Raw genomic sequence first — 14,388 nt, 5'->3', positions numbered from 1 at the left:
TGAGCTAGGAGTCTCTCCCCATCAGGTCCCAATTCAGGACTATCACTGAAAAACTGCACGTGGGGGCATCCGGAGAGTGTCCAGCCAGGCTGGACATTGAGACAATCTCATGCCAGCAATGTTTTTGCACCCACAGGCTGCCATGCACTAATTTGAAAGCCACTGAAGGGTGGCCTCTGAAGGGCCCAGGTCCCAGCAGCGGCCTGGGCTCATTTCCTTTTGCTCTAAGAAGGGTGGTGAGGACCACCAGAGGTGCTGCCTTGTGTAGCAATAAGACATTTGTCACGGTCTGAGATGGAAATCCTATCTGGTATAATTATTTTATATTAAAATAGATGAAATTTTGATATGGAAATATAGAATGATGTATATTACATTAGCCTAAGAACAGGATATTCATCTTTACTTTAATTTGTAGACTTCATAACTTTGTTTGCATTCACTACAAGATAACTACTGTACATTCCTGAAAAATGACATCTGGCATGAAAAGACTTAACAAAAGCCACAGTGCTGATAATTTTCCTGTGGATCAGGGGAGGACAGATCTCAATGTGGCTTCACAGACCTGGACCAAGGCTTGCCTTTATAATTTTAAACTAAATTGTAATGCTGTCATGGTCACACATTAAAGGAAGTTTCTCTTGATTAACTATTTTACTCAGTCATGTGAAACTAGATTTATTCTCCTGGAACAAGCATAAAAAGGGCAAAAGTTTCATTTGGGGAGCTTGTTTGGTTGGCAAAATGCAGACTTAGTGAATGTTTTAGAAATAAGCATATGAATTTATTAATTTTTTATCTGCTGTTGCTCAACACATCTCAAATTTTTAGAAGCCATTTGAGGGATTAAACTTTCAGACCTGAGAAACTGAAGGTAGAGCACTGAAGAAGGGACTAATACACTGTCATGGATTATTATGAAGAGTGAGAAGTACTTCTTGGGGGTGAATGATGCATGTGCAGCTGGCTGCTTCTGGTGGGTGCTAAAGCATTGATTTTAAATAATAACAACTTAATCAGATTATATCTGTATTTTGGATAGCCTCTCTGGTACTGTGCTAGCTGAAGTTTCCTGGGACAACCACATTCTGTAAGCAGCTACACACAGAACATCATCCTGTAGTAAAGACACCTTTAGTCCATCATGCAAAAATATAACAGATCCCTGCAGCTGAAAGCTGAATCTTCACATATTTAGAGAAGTGATAAAAAAGATTTTTAAGACCAAGAGTCTTTCCAAACTCATGACTTACTCTTGTAATTGTTCCCAGTCTGGTTCTGCTCCGTGGTTGAGGCATTTTTAGCTATGCTATACCCAAAAATAAACGCAATTTCCTGTTCAGTTTACATGCTTGCACTTAGAGACACTTGCAATCAGGATATCAAGAGAAATGAACTTTTCAGTTAAAAAATGTAAAAATACCTAATTTTAATTATTTGTAGCCAAAGAAATCCCTTGAATATGCCACTTGCACCTTACATGTGCCATCAGCATTGATTTAGGAGTCTCTGTTCCACAAACTTAATATATTTCAATGGATTAAAAAAAAAAAAAGAAGAAACAAACAAACAAAGCAACAAACAAAGCTCAACAACCTTTAACTCATGTTATAATAGTTTAAAAGAGTATTAACTGAAGCTCCAGGGAAAATAAAAACCTATAATCAGACACAGTCATTACTCTAGATTATGTTCTAAAAGATTTTAATCCCTGTATTATTAAAAAGAAAAAAAAAAAAAGTAGATATTTATATTTTTGTTGTTGTTTTTCTTCCTTACCCTGGACATATGGCACTTAAAATTGTGCACAGACCCTTTGTAAAAACAGTGTGAGTTAGACACAGAGTATTGCCCAGACATGAAGCTTTAACTGTGAATTTCTTTGCTTTGGCACCAGAGGGTCAAAGTCAAATTTTAGGTGTTAACCAAACATAGGGTGCGTTCGGTTGTTTTGCCATCAATTTTTAACATGCGAAAAACTTGATGTCTCTTAAATAATTAACTGTTTTTGAGAAGTGTCAGAGCTGTCTCCCGGTTTCCATTTGTCCTTGTGGCTCAGGCAGGAGCTGTCTCCTGCAGCTGGCTCGGAGGTAGGCGCTCCCCCCACCAAAACTTTCCGGTGACGACAAATCATAACCCGTTTGGAAATGAATAGATTCGCAGGGCCCCTTGCCAGAGGTCAAATTTGCAATTGCATGGAAATGTTAAGGTGCAATTGCTTCAGGCTTTAATGAACTCCAAAAAGAAATATGCAGGCCTGTAAAGCTCATCCATTAGATCCTGACCTACAAATGGCAAGGAATAACAGCAAGGCAACCACGAGGCGTGCTGACTAAGGGAATTACCTGGGCACAATTAGTTTTACATGTTTTGGCATTTAATCGTGGTGTCCAGGCACAAGAGAGAGCACACAGAAGTTACAAATTATGGAAGAAGGGTGTTTCCAATGAAACATGTGTGGGTTTTCTCCTGTTCTCCCTGGCCTGGGCAGCAGCAGGGACTGCTCTCCTCCAGCTTTGGGAAGGAAAGGGTGACAGTCCCTGGCTGGTGCAGGGGGCTGCACGCTCCAAAAGGCAACTCACCCTGGCCCCAGCAGATGGGAACTCTCCTGGTCAAGGAAATGGGGACAGGACAGTGCTTTTTCTCAGAACTCCTGCCTTCCCAAGAAGAGGGAAGACCAAAAAGAGGAGTAATTTGTAGAGCTGTTATTAGATTTCACTAGCCAACCTGAGAACAAAGGAAAAAAGCAATCACACTCCAAATGAATTAGTGGGTCTTTCTAAGGGGATGACGGGAGGAAAGTTTATTTTGTTTATGGCATTGGTGCTGTATTGTAGAAATTATATTCGTCCTTTGTTTCACAGTAAAAATTCTCTGCTTGCTTAAGACCCTGAGATTTTAATTTAAAAAGTTGTTAGCAGACATGGACCAGAGATAAACACCCCTGTCTGAGCACACGTTAATTGCTGGCGGCTGGAGGCGAGCGCCTGCTCCAAGTATCTCAGCTAAGCTCTCTCCTCTAATGAGACAAACTTCCCACTGTCCAGGAGAGCCAAAAAATCCAGCCCTGAACGTGCAGCTCCACCTGACCTGGAGTTTTCAGGCTGGAAATTGTCCACATCCATTTCCATGCTGTTTTGTGAGCCTTGTGCCCTGATGTTGGGATTAAAGTACACTGTGAAGGGATCTGTCATGTTTCAGTGCCAGGTACAAAACAAACACACAAACAAGCAAATAAATAAACAAACAAACACAGCTCTCATTTGGTACAAACCTCCTAGCAACATAAATAATCAAAACCTGATTAACAAACTGGTCAGTTTGAAATGAAAGTAATGATCATCCTTTGCCTTCCTGCTCCCATCAGGGTGATCTCAAAAGGTTATCTGTTTGAATAAATTAATTAGAGTTGTCAAGCTGGCTTATTTGCCAATGGGAGGGTTTTGTTTTTGTGACCCATGGGCAGATTCCCAGGATGTCTCCCCTCAAAGGTGCCACCCAGTCAGTGGCCTGGCCAAGGCACTTTCAGATGGTGAGTGCAGGTCTCAGGACGAGCTCTCAGCCAGAGCAGACAAGCCCTGGCCAGGCTGGCTGAGCCACAGCAGCAGCTGGGTGCTCAGGGAACGGGACAGGATGGGTGCCACCCCATCAGCCCCTGCCTCTCCCATGGCCAGAAGTCATTCCTCTGTAGGAGGTGGGAAAAGAGAAAGAAGAGTTTCTCTCATTTATGGAAAATCCTGCTTTGAGCCTGAAAAGAAAAGCAGCTGTGTATGGAACTTGGTATCCTACACTGCATTTCTTTCTCTTTTCTGCCTTGCTTCCTTGCTATTTTTTTTTTTTTTTTTTTCAAGGGCCAGGTCATTGCTTCTGAACCTCTCTCTCAAGAACTGACACTTAAAGTGCAAATGAAGCTAATGACAAGAGACAATATTTTAATGTTAATTAGATATTTCATGTGTCTTAGTTCATCAGAGCAATATTGCTCTTTTATGTATTACATGAAAGCAGAGCTTTAGCTTGGAGGAAAACAGGGAACACAGTTGGCCATAGAAGTAGTATTCTCGGGTTTGTAATTATTAAAATTATTGTTACATTTAGGAAATCCAGGAAACTTTGAAAGGAAGATACTTAATAATAATAATGGAGCTACTGCACTATAGGAAGCCCTGGCAAAGGCTTTACATCTTTCTTTTTACTCCTATATGAGCTGGCATTGTAAAAGCTTTAGTCTCCCAAGCTCTTGCTAGGAGAGCAGACTTGGCTTTTCTGGAGGATTATAATCATATATAATGCAAAAATAATATCTCTCTTTACCTGGATTCCCCCCTGCTTCCCTTCCTGTGACATATTCCCTTTTTAATTGTTTTGTTAAAATACCAACACGAGCTGCTAATGCTGTGCATCCCAGTGAAATGGCCTAATGATGATGTTCAGCAGAACTAGGTACATGATGTACAATATTTTCTGTGAATGTTTGCATTCCTTGTGGCCTGCTTTCTGCTCCTTTTGCGTTCTTTCACTGGCTATTTGAGAAGTTGCATTTCACTGCCAAGAAGTATTTATACAAAGCAAATTTCAAACTTGTGCACATATTTGAAGAAAATGAAATTTAAGGCCCTGTCACAGCAATGAGCTCCTTGCAGAGAAACCTCATGCGTGGACCCTGAATGCAGAAAATGCCTGGAGAGGGTCACTGCTTCAGTGAGAGCTGCAGTCCCCCACTTCCATGATGTCCTAGCTGTGGACACTCACCAGTCTAGTCATTTTAAGGTGGGTTTTAAAGAGGTAAAAAAACTCCCAATAAAACCACAAAAATCATGTAGTGATTTCCTGACCATTTGTGCTTCAGCTGGACTTGCTTTTGAGATTACTCTGGGCAGAATAAATACATTAAAACCAAATTTTGTAAGGAACAACAGGGAATTTCAAAGTGAATTTATATATTCTGGAACAAGAAACATTTTTTATTTAGCAGTTTGTGTGGGTGTCCACACCTAACAAGAACAGCAGAGTAAAAATGTAGTTAAGCAGTCTATTTTTGTCTACAGCTAGTATTTTAAAAAAAAAAGTGTTAGGTCTGTGGTTTCTTTATGTGTTGTAAGAGCAAAGACACAACAGAGAGTGAATTCATTGAATAAAGTAGTATTGTAGATGATTTGCTTGGCTTGGAACATCCTGGATTTACTCTACTTTCATTTTCAGTGTTTAATTACACTTTTTTTTTCAACATCATGTATCCTGGAGGAGAATCAAATTTATGGATAAGATTTTCATGGAAAACACTGATATTTAGGTGATGAGTTTTCTTAGGGATGCTTACTGAAGAAAAGCTACATCAGCAGTGAGTGTTTCACTCAGTGAGCACAGCGGGGTGGCGTGGGGAGCTCGGGGCTGTTTGCAGAACATTCCACGGGAATTTGGATTCCCAATAGATTGGGGAGCTCCCAGGAGCCAGGCTGGAGCTGTGATGAGGGGCTGGGCGGTGAGAAAGATTGTGAAAGCAGAGAACCAGCCCATCCTGTCGGGGAACAGTGGTGACACCAGCTCCAGAACACCCCAGGGCTCATCCCTTCCCATCTCCCAGCCTCTGCTGGCACTGGGGATGCCATCCTGAAAGGATCCCAGAACGGGGGTGGGAATAATTCCATAACCCAATATTAAACACATACCCACACATAAGACAGACATATGTGCTCACACACCCCAGCAACATCAACCTTGGTACTGCAACTGTTTGCAGGAAGGAATAAAACTTGTGTGTTTGGGGTTCATTAATATACATTAACAATTGTAAACGTTCTGCCTGAATAAAAGCTGTTTGCTTTGCTGCTTCAGGGTTTCTGCCCTTTTGGGACATTCAATGGGCAAATGGAATACACTGATAGAGGGCTATAAGTGTTGTAAGTTATATTTAACTAAAATAAACAGGCAGATACAGACACTTCTGCTCTGCTATAAAAAGACTGCATATGCTCAATGCAGGTTTTCTTAAGGTAAGGGACAGAGCTTAGGAAGCTCTAAGGCAGCTAGATTTGCCCATATGGGAAGGCGGTCTTTCACTGATGATTTTGCAGACAGAAATTGCCCATCTGCACTGTTTGCAGGTGTTTTGAATGATTATATTATTAGCTCTGTCTGTTCAACTTTGCTTTTTTATGGTGGCTTTAGTATTGCAGTAAATAAAAAAAAAAAAAAAATATATAAGCAGCCATCTGGTTCCCAATTTTTGACTAGCGCTCTTTGTCAAGAAAGAAAAAAGAATTCTCAGATATTATTTCCTAGTTCTGAAACACTGGCAAATGAGGAGAACAAATCCCCAAATTCTGACCTGAATATAAAACGGGGACAGAATTTTCTGCTTTTTATTTAACTTGCTCTGATTAATCCATTTAAAAGCAATTGTCTCTGTTCTGTTCTCATTTACGCCTCTGTGAAGTCAGCAGAGTAGTTCTGGGCTTACACCACCCTTTTAGAAGCAGAATCTCCTCCTGATGAAATTGAGGAGGGGGGGAGGGAATTAAAGTGAAAGCAATCACTGTAAAACCATTTTCTATTTTTCTAAATGGGCAACAAAGACAGCTGGGAAGTGATCCTTTGCTGCTGGATTTTTCAAGGAGGATTCACATTTCCCCCAGATATTTTTGCAAAGCAATGACAAAACTTTGCAAGACCTTTGGAAATAAAGAACAAACTATTTGCTATCTCAGCAATAAGCTCCAAATTCTTAGACTGCATTTAAGATTCTCTGAGCATAATATTTGATTATTGGCAATATGTTTCCAGTTAAATATTTAATATAGTGCATAAAGGCCTCTTCTGCTCTCAAGCATTCTGTAGATATTAATGAAAGCAGTGGATTTGTAGATTTATCTGGTGCCTGAACACCTTTTGCTGCAAATTGTTTCAGACCTGAATCAGAGCTTTACACAGTCATTTAATGCTGCCTCTCTGTTCATGAAACCGGAATTATGTATCTAAATGTAGGTAGTCTTTGGAGAGATGGTGCCAAGCCTCACAGATATGACCCAAATCCAAGTATTCTCCAAGTTCCCCAAAGCCCACGTGGATTTCCTTGTGCTCTCCACGAGCAGCAGTGCCACAGGGAGGGAGGGGAAGGTGTGTGCTGGCTCAGGGGACAGAGGGACCAGTGCCAGCACACTGAAAACAAGTGTATGGCCATAATGTGCCATTTGCAGTCCCCAAGGTGTGAGGAAATCTCAGGAAAGAGCTTAACCTACAACTGTGCTTGCCCACCTGTTCTTGGGCTGCTTCTGCCTGAAGCTGAAGGCCTTTGGAAGGACAGCAGGATTACAGGTGTAATTCCAGGAACACCCCAAATCCACACAGAGTGAGGAGCAAAAGGTCAGTGAGCCTGGTGCTCAGTCCCTGGTGTGGTGAGATGGCACCACAGAGCTGCTGCTCATCGAAGGAGACAATCATAACAGGAACTTGGCAGGAGCATGCTGACTTTAAGGTTGCTCACCACCATAAAATTGGCTTCAACATGCCCTTCCCCACCACTTGTTTAGAAATGAACCCATTTCTTCAGGCCTTTTTGCCCTGTTCAAACAATTAATTGTAATCTATCTAGTCTTTATTCTTGAGTCTGGGCAAAATATATACATCCTGGTTTTGGGCTATGGATGTAGCATGTGGCAGGTAATTGCTTGGGGCTTGGTTCCTGGAGGTTTTATAAATGCACACTGCATTTCTTCTTGCTTTCCTTCAGTCCAGCTACTGAACTAAAATACACTCATATAGTTCATTAATCTTCTATGCATCTATGCCATTAATATTCTAGTAATTTGATCATGGTGTCCTTAAATTAATAGAAGTCAGCATTCCTAAAAAGATTATGCATTTTTGCATCAGCCATGTGACTAATAGTAACATAGACAGTGACTCCTCCTCATGCTGCGTGCTCAGGTGATGTAAATATGGCTGGGATCTCACTTTAATCCTTAGGAATGCTCTCAATTCCCTAGGCACCATGGCTAAGGCTGAGACATCATGTTTTCCAGCAGGCATTGTAATCCCTGCACCATTAGGAGACCGCAGCAGCTGAATGGTGATGTCAGAAATGGGGGAGCTAAACAACTCTGAGCCAACTGTGCACTGCTGTGGGAACTTCTCCATGAGCTAAGAGAGGAAAATGCTTAAAGATAACATGCAGCTCTTCATGTCCCTGTGATAACCATGTGGAAGACAACCCTAAGCAAAAAAAAAAAAAAAAAACCCAAACCAAAATCTAACAAACCACCAACAACCCCCCAGACAACTCCATTGGCTTGTTTTCAGTATTTAGAAGCCTGTAGCTGTGTCTCAAAGGCCATCTGGATACCTTTATTAAGGCAAAGTCTTGTTTTTTGTAGTAAGGTCAGCTCTCCTGGAATGGAACTCACTGAGCAAAGGCATCAGAGGTCCAGCAGCTTTTGTTTGCTCTTCCAGTTTAATAATGTGAGACATATTGCAGGCTGCCCAGGGAGGTGGTGGCTGCTCCACACCTCAAGGCTGGAAGATGCAGCCTGGTGGGAGATGTCCTTGCCCACAGCAGGGCAGGGTCAGGACTCAGTGATGCTGGAGGCTCCTTCCATCCCTCAGTGTTCTGTGGGTCTCTGACATCATCCACACAGGTTCCTGTCACACCTGTACCTGCTCCTCTACCGTGCAGTGTGCAGAGGAGATCCTGGTCCCAAAACCAGAAAAAACATCAGGGTGAGGATCTTACTGGTGTAGCTTTCTCATTTCAGTGCTGTCTGCCAGCTTCTCCTGTGTGGGATTTGCTTCTGGAATATCAGAGCAGAAGGGACAGGTACTTGCCAGTGGTGAGGAGCAGGTTTGGACATCAAATCACCTCTTTTGCCACCTCCTTCTGCCAGCTATGACTTGGATATTTTTATTTGTTTTCTTAGCTATAAATTATTCTAAGACTGGTGAAAAAGACTAGAAAAGCATAGAAAAACACTATTTTGTTATCATTCATTGACAGATTTGGGAAATGGCTTGAATTGCTCCAGAGTTGCCCAGAGAAAATGTGTATTGTGGCTGCAGATACACAAGAGAGTCATGAGATATGAATTCCTGTCCCCCAGATCCTGGGATTGGGTGTGCTTTTGTTGCAGATTTTCACTCACTGTTTTCATCTCCTAGTTGATCAGTACAAAATTACTAAAACCTGAGAGATGGATTTATTTTTTAACTAATGCAAATAATCATATTGCTTATAATTGTTATTAGGGCTCCTTTGGGAATCTGTTGTTACAAGCATTCAACCCTTTTGTCTCTTCTTTGGGTCTCCAGGCTATGTTGCAATTTATAAAGATACCAGACCTTAGGCTAAATCAATGTCCTTAGGGTTATGAGATGTTGCTAAATATCAAAACAAAATCCCAGTGTTCCAGTTCTTTAACTTCACTATGTTTAATTAGCCATTCCAATTAACCTTCCCTTTGTGTTCCCTCATGTTTAAAGGGTTATATTAAAAGTACTGTAGAATTAAAGCCATTTAGAATATGCTGAGTATATTTCAAGGCATTCAGAAAGCCTCTCACATGATGCTGTCCTCATTTCAGTTTCACTAATGACTGGTCACTGGGGGCATATTTCCAAACCTCTGCACCTAGGTTGCAGAAATTGTAACAATATCCCTACCTGTGCATCCAGGTCACAGCGTGCTCAGATGGGAAATCACTTCTGCAGGTCTCTCACCACATTGCTCTGTGAGCCTGTGGGCACAAAGGACGTGTAAGGTAAGAGTTACACATTCTTGCTCCGAGAATTTAGACATGGACAAGCATTCAGTCAACTTTCTTTTGCTCAGGGGCCTGACAGAAAGACAAACACTGAATCAGGATTGCTGAATTCTGGTTTTCAAGGCCTACGAGATAATTATAAAAAACAGTGCTGTGATAAACAAGGGAAAAGCATGGGGAAACACAGAAAGCTTCTCCCAACTAGTTCCTAAGACAGGATTCCTGCAATATTATGCACAGATGAGAAATCCCAGGTGAAAACCTGCTTGAACAGTAAGAACAATAAACTATCCGTGTTTTCCATGGCCCCCAGCCATGCACCTTGTGCCAGGGACTGGCCATGTCTGGGTCTGCTCAGGGCAATGGCATAGGAGAGTCTCCAAAACTATTCCTGTAGTCTTTAGGAATCTATGCATTTGGAAATGTATGCTGAGAGCACTCAGTGAGGTAGGAGAATACTATTATGCCCATTTTATTATGCCCAAGGGTGAGTACATTTTTTAGATTTATGTTATATTAGAAAGCTTTTCACTTATTATTCTCTGTGCCTAACTCTCTGGATGCATTTTATAAGTCATCAGGATTTAACTCATGGCTATGGATTTTGTTATGGGAGAGCAGGTACCTAAAAAATCCCTGACTTGTCCAGTGTCATTCTGTAATTCTGGTGGCAGAACTAGGAACAAAAACCAGTCCATATATCTAATCTCTGACTCTTCCCTGGGTAACTTTCTCCAGCAGTTGTATTGAAAGATCATTTTAATTCATAGTTTTGTTTGTTGGAGGATATTAATTTCTCAGGGCTGAAATATGATGACAGAACAGCATTTATTTTTCTATTTTCTATATTTGGAAGGAGCAGAGATAATTCTAAGACCAGATTATGGTGTTATTTTAGTTAAATTTGTTCACTCAAGGAATTTGTCATTGAATCTTCCTTTGGTTTTTGTAAAGAATAGGGAGGAAAAACAAAAGAGATGTTTATTTTATTGACACTGTGATATCAGGGGCTTTCACTTAAAAAATCTGTTGGAGTCTGTCTTTGTTTTCTAAGACAAAGTCAGTTAAAAATATACCAGGTTTTGTGTTAAATGGTTTGATGGCATAAATTCAATAAAGACATTGTCTGGTATCCTCAGTCTATGACTCATATGAGATACAAAGGAAACTAAGAAAAGCAAAGATTCATTTCCCTTTCCTTCTCCTTCTCTGCTTTTCATTGGCAACAGTAAAGTTCAACTGCAAGACATGTGATTGTAATATAATCAAATAACCTGCTGGTGTCTCATAAAGAAGTACTGGTTGTTTAAATGACTATTCATAACAGACTTAGATGTTTCATAGCTGGTGATGGTTTAAGATTCAGATAACATCAAATCAGTTGGAGTATGAGATTCAGCTCCTTTGAAAAAGTACAAAGAACAAAGCCAACAGCACTACCGATGACTGACTAGTTGGGGGAGAAGGAAACAACGAATATATTTAGGATTTTTATCAAGCCTGTCGAAGAATCTCAATGTGAGCTGCTCTATAGGCATGTGATAAACATCATGGAAACTGGAGATAGTGAAAGCTGAAGGGTGTGGGACACTTAGCATGTCGAGCTCCACAGTAAAACAGTTTATACGGAGAAAAGAGACGGCTCAATATAAATCATTCCCTAGCAGTTGTTCAGGGCACATTGCTGGGAAATACCTGCTAACAAAGCCATCAGATTATTTTGTATATTGACTTTGAAGCCAGTGCAGGGAAAGGCAGAGCTGTGACTCTGCCCATGTGCTGAAACCCTCCCAGTCCCCCCTGGCAGGGAAGACCCAACCTTGTGCCTTTTGCACAACCAACCCTTCCTTGAGGGTGATTCCACAGGCGATGCAGCGGCTCCAGCTCGCTCCAGGAGTAACTCTTTCCTAGCGAGGCATTCCTGCAGAAGCACAGCTCTGCAGGGAAGCTCATGATAGGGAACAAAAGCACTCTAGGAGAACTTAGATGTAGAGAAGTATTTTCTGAGATTCATTTATTAGCCACTGTATTGCTAATTGCTGATCTCCTGTTGAGCTAACCCCAAGTTCGACGGGGACGATGTTTACGAACCCGGTACTTAAAAGAGGAAATCTGGGGCAAACAAAAAACATATGTAACACTGATCTTTGAAGATGCATCGTTTTGCCTTATCAGCAAAGGTGCATTCAAAAATCAGGCAGTCACCACTAAGAGTGAGAAATAAAACAACAAAAAAATCCCTCCCTTTGCTTCAGGCTTTTGGATGCACTGGATTAAGTTCACTGCTAATTAGACACAATTGTGAAGCACAATTATTTATGAACCTTCAATGGGCCGAATTCATGAAAGGAATAACGAGTATGTATTTCCCTTTTGTAGAATTTTAATGAAGAAATGGCATTACTATTCATTATTTATCCACTTTCAAATTGTAATGAATAGTTCTACTAGCAAACACCAAATTTCTGTATTTACAGAAAGGCGGAACATGTGTAGATAATAACACAGTTCAGTATGTATGAAATTCTGTAATTCTATAAATATAGAAATATAGAAATTATCAGCAGGACTATTCATTAAATTTTGAAAGTAGTAAATAATAAATAGGAATAACATTTATTCATTAAAATCCTCCAAACAGAAAATATTGGGTCTTTCTTTCTTAAATAAATCCAGTGCAATATTTGTGAGAGAAAGCTGGAGTTTATGATGATTTTTATTTTTTGTTCCTTTTGACATTGTTTCATATGCAGCCTTTATCCTAAATGCATTTTAAATAACATTAACCCATGTGTTTTCATTAAAAGTTGAAATACTACATTATGCTGTGAAACAAAGACAATTTAGAGAGCCTTTCTTGCCCAGCTGAACAAACACTTTTGAGCACCATTCTGACCGTGGATATCTGCCTCCTACAGAAAACATGTTTGTGCCCAGCTCCCAGAGTCACACGTGTCCCAGGCCCCAGTGTGTGAAGACAAAGGTGCAAATGGGGCATTTTGACTCTTGGCTTTTTGAAATTTTGACTGCTTAGACCCCCAGACAGCCCAATTTGAATTGCAGAACCTGCAGCACCCAACTCCTGTGTGGATTTTACAGAGAGCACTCAGGGAGTGGAGCCCGAAGCTCCTCACCACCAGCAGTGGCATAACCTGGCCCTGGAAGTGCTGAAGGGCTCAGGAGCACAGATAAAACTGCACAGGGTGCCTCTGATGGTTTTTCAGCCTTAAAAATGCCAATAGATGAACTAAAATCCGAAGAAAAGTTTGCCCATAATTTAGTTTCATATGACTGGGAGCTGAGCCCGGTGTCTCTCCCCTGTGCAGTGTCACTGCTGTCCTCCAGCCACTGCTTTCCCAGTTTCTACAACAGAACTTTGCTGTCCTCTGTTCATGGGGCCACAAGGTCAATGATGAAGGTTGAATTCATGTAACCTAAGCATGTCTTCCCTTAAAAAACACCTAAAGTTTAATTATGTATTGTATTAATTAATCTTCAGAAAGTTAAAACTTCAATACCATTTTAATTCCTTATACAGTAATTAAGCTCTTTGAACCTAATAAAAACACAGAGCTTGACTTTTTAAACTCCAATGAAGTACAGGATATTAGAAAAAAGCCCTTGCAGATGAGTCAATTATGGACTTTGATAGACATTATTTAATATTTTGGTTCAGTGTAGGCCAACCTTAGGGCCTGAGCAGGTGGCCCAAATTCCTTGCGGTTGGGGGCACCTCCTCACACTGCTGAACAGCAACAGATCTATTATTAAAAGTTTATTCCCAGTTAGGGAATACTTTTTCCCTTTATAGCTAAGAATCTGAGGTCCTGATAAATCTCAGTGAGTTTAACTCCAGGATCACAGAGGGTTGGAAAGGATTTTAAAGATCCCATGGTTCCAACACCACCTTCCTCTAGACCAAGTTGCTCAAAGCCCCATTTACAGAGAGACCTGTTTAGGTGGTGAGATGTTCCTTTGATTGAATGATGTTATAATTAACATTAAGGGTTCAATATGTCCATAACTTATACATGAGTGTTACCCACCCCAGCCTCTTCCAAGGATTAATTATAGCAGGAAAAACAGACCAGAAGAATACAGAACTGGTCACAGGCTGGTTGTTTTTTTAATGCTGTAGCTCAAAAGCCTGGTTACTTTTGAATGAAGAAATTTAGTAAGTAAACTAGTAAGTGCACTATTTTTACACAATTTTCCCTAAGAATAAGCACAGTGCTTGACATGGAGAAATGACCATTTTTTTAAAGGAAATCCTTTCCCTTTCTAAGGTCATGACCTGATGTATATCGGGTGCAGTGTGGGTTGTGAAGCTCTTCTGGAAGTCTGCAGGGAGCTGATATTTACCTGGAAAAGCTGTGGATTTTCCCATGGTCAGGGACATGGCAGAACTGGGGGAACACCATGGAGCCTTCCCAGCAGCAGAGCAAGAGCCAGAGCAGCAGAGAACACCAGTGCTCCTCCTCTGTGGCTGCCCCCAGGTGGTTCCAGGTCTATGTCTTGCTCCTGTGCAAGGTGGGGAGGAAAAGCCAAGGGCTGGAGGGATGGGCAGGAGGCTCAGGGGGATTCAGCCACCTCCTCCTGTTCAGCAGATTGAGATCCTGAGCAGCTCAAAGCA

The sequence above is a fragment of the Cyanistes caeruleus genome, chromosome 12 (assembly GCF_971803275.1).
Source record: "Cyanistes caeruleus chromosome 12, bCyaCae1.hap1.1, whole genome shotgun sequence".
Classification (NCBI taxonomy): Eukaryota; Metazoa; Chordata; class Aves; order Passeriformes; family Paridae; genus Cyanistes; species Cyanistes caeruleus.
The sequence above is the reverse complement of the archived record's forward strand: the minus strand, read 5'-3'. Positions refer to the sequence as shown.